Genomic DNA, 6,456 nt, shown 5'->3' on the forward strand with positions numbered 1-6,456 from the left:
TGTAGAATATTTGCCAACAGTGTTATTGCATACTCCAACTTAACTACCTAAGGTCAGCACTAATAACAGTCTATGCAGTTACTGAAACTCAACATAAACAATATTGGTTAATATGGAACAGGTGGACTAAACTTTTCACACCCCATTAAGTCTGGTTACCTTGTTCTCAGTGCTTTACTCCTCTAATACCAGCTTTAAAAACCACAGAACAATTCTGGGATGCCTTCGCCTTGAAACTGATGGCTCCACATCAGTTTTACCAACTATGCAGTTAAAAAGCAGAAAGTAGACAGTGAGGCCAAAGAGTTTCTTTGCACTTAAAAAACCCCCCAAAAAAGCAACATGACAAGCAGATAACGAATGCTACTCATAATGTAAAAAATAAGGGGGGAAAAAAAGAATCAGGTTTGAGCTAGGTAGGTAACATTATGCAGTCAAGCACATACAATTCCCCAAAAACACTCAATGGCATTTATCTTCCAAAAAACCCCCCAAATTAGAGTTTTAAAAAGATGACCATGAAAGCACAATTAAGTGAATGTTAGTTCTAGCAAAGCAGCTGAAGGAAAGGCACTTTAATATTGAATCTGCAGTAGGGGTCCTATTTTTTATTTCAATATGGAAGGGAATGCAGAAAATTAAACATTTGCAAAAATTGTTGATATAACCTCCTCTCCTTCAACAATCAAGGCAGGAAGATAGCAGAGGCTTTAGTAAAGCTTCCCACACATTCTAATTTTCAGTGGAATGTAAGAAGCCACCATCAATTAATTAAAACCCCTAGTTTGTCCTTACAGCAGCGTAAAACTCATTTCCTGCCCTGGAGTGGATCCAGACCACCGGGCTCCTTGTAGGCTGGATCCAGCCCAGAGTACGGGGAGCTCTGGTGGCAGCCATGGCAGTGGCAGCAGCAACTGCAGTTCCTGCATGCTGCACATAGAAGCCGTGGTTGCACCAGTTTCCTCCATGTACCCCATGCCAGAGCTGAAGCTGCTGCCAATGACATGTTCTGTGCTGAGGCAGCCACTTCAGCTCAAGCATGCGAGCCCACAATGATGATGGCTCCAGGTCTAGCATGAGGCACAGGGCAGTGGCAACAGGGAGGGGCAACAGCCAAGAACCTGAGATTGTAACAGTGGCATTATGCGAAGTTGCTGGAGGTTGACCAGGGCAACGATTTAAACAATCCCCTTTACATCATTAGCACATGGAAATAAAGCGATCTAAAAATCTCCAGGAAAAATAATGAACCACTTCAAAATACCACACTAATTTGAAGTCAATAATGACGGGTTAAAGCAAACTAACCAGAGTGTGAAGCAAAAATACAGTGCTTACAAATATATAAAAGAAATGTAAGTAATCCAGACACCAAATAAAAGCTGTCCAGTAAGGAAGAGACATGGATAATAAGATTTCAGTCTTTCATTTTTATGTAATGCTAACGTTCATTCCAAAAGCATTAGCATGACAAATATTTTTAGAAGCCATTAAATCACAGCAAGTCAAGACATAACCTAGCCACAAAGCCAGAGGGGAAAATAATTCAACATTTCAGCACAGTGTGTAATAACGTGAACACTATTTTCCTCTGTTTTCCGCGTTTTTAATAACCTTTCATTAATACACAAAGAGCAGGAGTTGGTACTATTACAAGAAAACAATTTTATAGTTGTGCTTCAAAACCAAGGCTGAAGAATTTACTGATAAGTGCTGCAGTTTTTACCATGCAGAATTCCAAGAATGCCAAGTTCTCTGGATGCTCTGGAAAGCAGAACAGGAAAGCAAAAAAAAAGACAATTGGAAGAGTCACCAAGAACAACATTCAACAGACAGAGAGCATTTACGAGAACAGAATGCATTAGGAAGCTTCACTGGAAAGGCAGGAAAATAACCTCAAACAGGGAGAAATTTGGAACAGCCAGTGAATCAAACTGACAAGACTGCCAAGCTCTAGCTTGTACATTACTCACTAATAACAAATACTTCAGTCCTAAATGAGAAAAGCCTCTACTTATTCAATACTGGCTCTGTCATTAACTGAGACTGGCAGTCATGCAAAAATCCTGTTGTTTTGTGATATAGACAAGTGAAAAATAAAAATAAATGTGAAGGACTTTGATGTGACCTGTTAGAATTTTGTATAAAAAGTCAACAAAAATAAAAAGCCAAGACACTTATTCATGCTACCGACTGAATTTTCCTGTCTTTTTTTTCAGTATCCTAAAATAGTTTTTGTATCTCTCTCTCTGAGTGGTTGGTTAGAACAGGATTTGTTTTGATAACCCATCAAAACAAATTTGATAACTCTGAGTACTATTCATCACCTGGCTTGCTTCTAGTTGCCTACACACACACTACTTAATTACTATTAACAGTTCACTGCAGAATATGTTCAATTAAAATTTCACTACAGTACCTGAATCATCAGCCTAGAAAAATCCTTGCCTCTTGCTAAAATGAATTAAGACATCTATCTGCATCACTGAGAACCATAAATGCTTATCAGCAACATTTGCCTGAAAACATGTTCCTTGCCATGTAGTCACACAACACTCCCTGTAATAGCAATAGCCACTTCAGAGCACTGGGATGCTAACATTTCTACTAACAGATGTTCACTATACTGTCCTTTCTTTGTTCCCATATTCAAGTACAGGAGACTCTTGCCAATCACAGGGGATACATTCTAGAGATCCCCGCGAATGGAGAAATCTGTGAATACTATACTGTACCGATAATAGGCTAGGATAAACAGGCTGGATGAACTATCACTCGCTTTTCTTTTAGGTGCCATGATTAAGGGTATGGATTAATGCGGAAATACTGCAATGTGCTGAATGTAAAAGCATCACTAAAGCACAGTAACAAAGTGTCATCACGCTGCGCCAGGAGACAGCATGGGTTGGCACGATGCACCGCGGATTTTCAAAACTGCAAATCTGCGAATGGTGAGGGTCTCCTGTACCTCATTCTCCATAAAAATCACCACAATAATTTGGTGCATTTCCAATGTTAGGCTGAACAGTTCTCTTAACTACTCTGCAGTCAATTTCAGTAGACTTCAACACAGAGGTGTTCAGCACATTTACGAAAAGAAACCTTCAGCCTATCTTATGTCAAATTTGGAACCTCCCTTTCAGAGAGTACCCAATAACCTCCAGCTTCCTTAGTGACAACTAGGACCACTTAAGTGTTAAGCAAGTGTAACTAGTCCCTATAACTAACAAAAAAAAAATAATAATGCCACCTCTAGATCTTGAAAATAGAGATCTATGTAGTAAAGGACATAAAAGAACCAACTGAGGAATGGCACACTAGTAAGTCAGGTTCTACACTGCCGTAATTTACATTTTAAATATTATACTGAAGTCAATGGAGTTGAGGCATTAAGCACCTAAAATTAATACTGGGCCCATATACATTAATACAAGACAAAACAACACTGTTTTACAGCTGATAAGTGCCTTATGCATTTCAGTAAAATATTACCAGTATAGGCTGAAAGTCCTAGGCAAATGAAAGGGCGATTGTTCACGTCATTCAAAACTTGACCCTGTATTTTTTTGCATTGCAAAACCCTGAAGTGTTGGCCCACCAGGTTCCAAAAAGCACATGCTTCACTCATGCGATCATGCATAGTCATTTGAAGACAACTAAAACATTCACCAAAAGGCTGCATGTGGAAGTATCACACCAGACAGAATCTGGTGAACCAAGGTGAGCCTACACTTCTGGCCTGCAACAGAAAAAGAAAAACAAATTTAAGTTACTATTAGGCATTACATTCCAAACAGCATAGCTGGTCTGAGGCATTCTCACTAGGCTAAAGCCCCCCACCCCCCAGCCAAGATGTCTAACAATCCTGTTCCCAAACAGCTTCTTCCTCTCCAATGCTGATACCTATAACACAGGTATAAAGTGGCAAACTGAAAGACTCAGCCAGAAAAATACATTTCTGTTTGATCCAATGTCCACTCACCCAAACTAATATACAAATAACTGAGTTTAAATTAAAATGATAGGAACCAACCACAAAAGTGATTATGCATATTTTGTGTAATAACTTTGTGGCTTATTCCTCATTTTATCACACCTTTGAATGAATGTGTGGCCAGGTCATTACTTAAGATGTGATTAACTAGTTTATCATGCTATAACTGTAATGCCTTTCAAGAGCTTAAGTTTCAACACAAGGTTTGAACTGTTTAGTATGCCATGTCTCCCAGTCCCAGACTCCCAGTGTGAAGCGGTTAACCATTTTAAGATCTTACTTGACTAGACAGCTCAGAGCATTAAAAAGGAAGAGGGGGAGCCTTTTTGGAAATATAAATAAACTCTACACTAGGCAAGTGAAAATCCACAAACTGATGACCAAAAGCCATTTAGCAACAGTACAGATCAAATTACTATAGTCAGTTGTTGTCACTGTTGCTGCACAAAACATGACTGAGTTGTGGCAGTAGTTAGTTAAACAATGCAACACTAACTCCCAGTGGGCACATCTACATGAGACATTTACTGCACAGTTGACTAATTCACTGCACAGTAAACATCTCGGAGTCTACACGTGTGCCCCTATTACGGCACACAAAACTAATGAACTCCACAACAAGGTAATGATTTTTCGTGTGCAGCAGTGCACATGTAGATGCTGCCCTGGGGGGCTGGGGCACAGGGTGATTCAGTACAGGGTTAGCTGGCAGGCAGCTCCTGCCCAGAAGCACACTTGCCCCCCAGCCAGCCATTATGCAGCACATGGAGCCCAGTCAGAGCAGCCCTTGGCTGGTAGGCTGACCCCCTAGGTCCCGTTCCAACTCGGGCTTCTGTGACCCCACGTGCTGCGTACAAATAAACTCCAGAGCAATGTGCTCCACAGTTTATTCGTGAGCATTAACTGTATGTGTAGATGAGCCCACTAAGACACAATCACCATCATACCATCTAACTTAGCGCTTGCAAGCATACTCCAACAATACAATTTTCTAACAGACAGTCAAAAACTTTAAAATAATCCTTCCAGATCAATGGTGAAGCAGATACACAGGGGAATTCACAGTTCTGTTATAACTGTCTGGAGACCAGACCTGTTTCTAAGTAAAAGAGGATTTCATTTTCTACTACTATTGAGTCAACTCCTTTTCCAAGCATTAGATTTACACACTCAGATAACAGACTAATTTTAGTATACACATTCATATTTGTTATAGAATATATAATTAGACATTACTGCCAATTTTTCAGTATTCCTATACACACACACACTTATTGCACAGTGCAGTGGTTCTCAATCTTTTTTAACTCAAGGCACCTCTCAGAATATGCCAACAGACCAAGCCTGTTGAATTTGTTATTGAAGTCTGTATTATACAACAGAAAGAGGGAGAAAGAGAAGAAGAAAGAGAGAAAGATGCTGAGCTTTTCCTCCCAACAGCTTAGGACACCCTCTAACTACCTACCCAGAGTTAGCTTCTGCATTGACTTTGCCTGTCCTGACACCCACCTGCAGGCGCTCAGAACAACGCAGCAAGGTGGCATCCACCAGATAAGGATGCATCTGTGCATTCGCCACAAACTTGCTTTCCCAGAGAGAGACAGCTCAACCAGCTAGTCTCAAGTCAGGCTAAGGGCCTTGTTACATGTTACGCTGTGAGCTGTACGAATGTTGATGGGTGTTAGTGCTAGGAAGCAGTCTCACATTCAGGCCAGCAGGGACCTGGAGGACGGAAAGGTAAGAATCCCACCCATGCATTCCAGTCCTCCCCCCGTCACCCCAAAATGCTTACTTGCAACTGCCTATACAATCTGTACATGGGGAGCTGGCAAGGAAGGATTAACCTGCCCCCACATCCCCAGCTGCTGCTCTTCTCCAAGCTGAATCTGACCCAGAGAGTAGCAGTGGCAATGGACAAGCAGGCAGACAGGCAAGCCTTTTGATAGGCTATTCCAGAGTGTGGGCCAAAGCCCACCAAGTAAAGCTATAAGCCCCCTTTGATGAGGAGGGCTGCTAAGGTTACATCACAGATTGCTTGGGACAACTAAAGGACAACATAGGGATGGGAGCGACGGTTAAAGGTTCAAAATGAGTGCACCAAGGAAGGACATCAAATAAAGCACACTGAACAGCACCCACTGGCCCACCAGTGAGTCCAAGAAGCCATCGGACACTGCTCAGTGAAACGCTACTCAGAGGTATAAGTGGACCACGGACAGGAAAACAGCCCCACAGTCCCTGGAAGCCCCTCCAGCCAGAGCCTCCTTCCTGGTCAGGTATATTGCCAGCTTGGCTAGAGCCAGGAAATGTTTGACCAGGAGGGTCCCAGGACTTGGTGGGGCTGTGGATGGAAAGCGCGTAAATGAAAAGATGCAGGAAGTATTGCTGCTACTGGGGAGACAGGTTAACCCTTCCCTGCTTGCTCCCCCAGGGACAGACAGCACAGGCAGCCACCAGCAAGG

At 41.9% G+C, this 6,456-nt stretch overlaps 1 protein-coding gene across 1 annotated transcript in view; it reads right to left on the reverse strand.

Annotated features, from left to right (window-relative positions):
* Window positions 1-6,456, reverse strand: part of PKD2 (polycystin 2, transient receptor potential cation channel) — a 57,851-nt gene that overhangs the window by 49,841 nt on the left and 1,554 nt on the right. The gene's annotated exons all lie outside the window — the stretch shown is intronic.

This window comes from Gavialis gangeticus, unplaced genomic scaffold, assembly GCF_001723915.1.
Source record: "Gavialis gangeticus isolate Ggan-Ray unplaced genomic scaffold, GavGan_comp1, whole genome shotgun sequence".
NCBI classification, from domain to species: domain Eukaryota; kingdom Metazoa; phylum Chordata; order Crocodylia; family Gavialidae; genus Gavialis; species Gavialis gangeticus.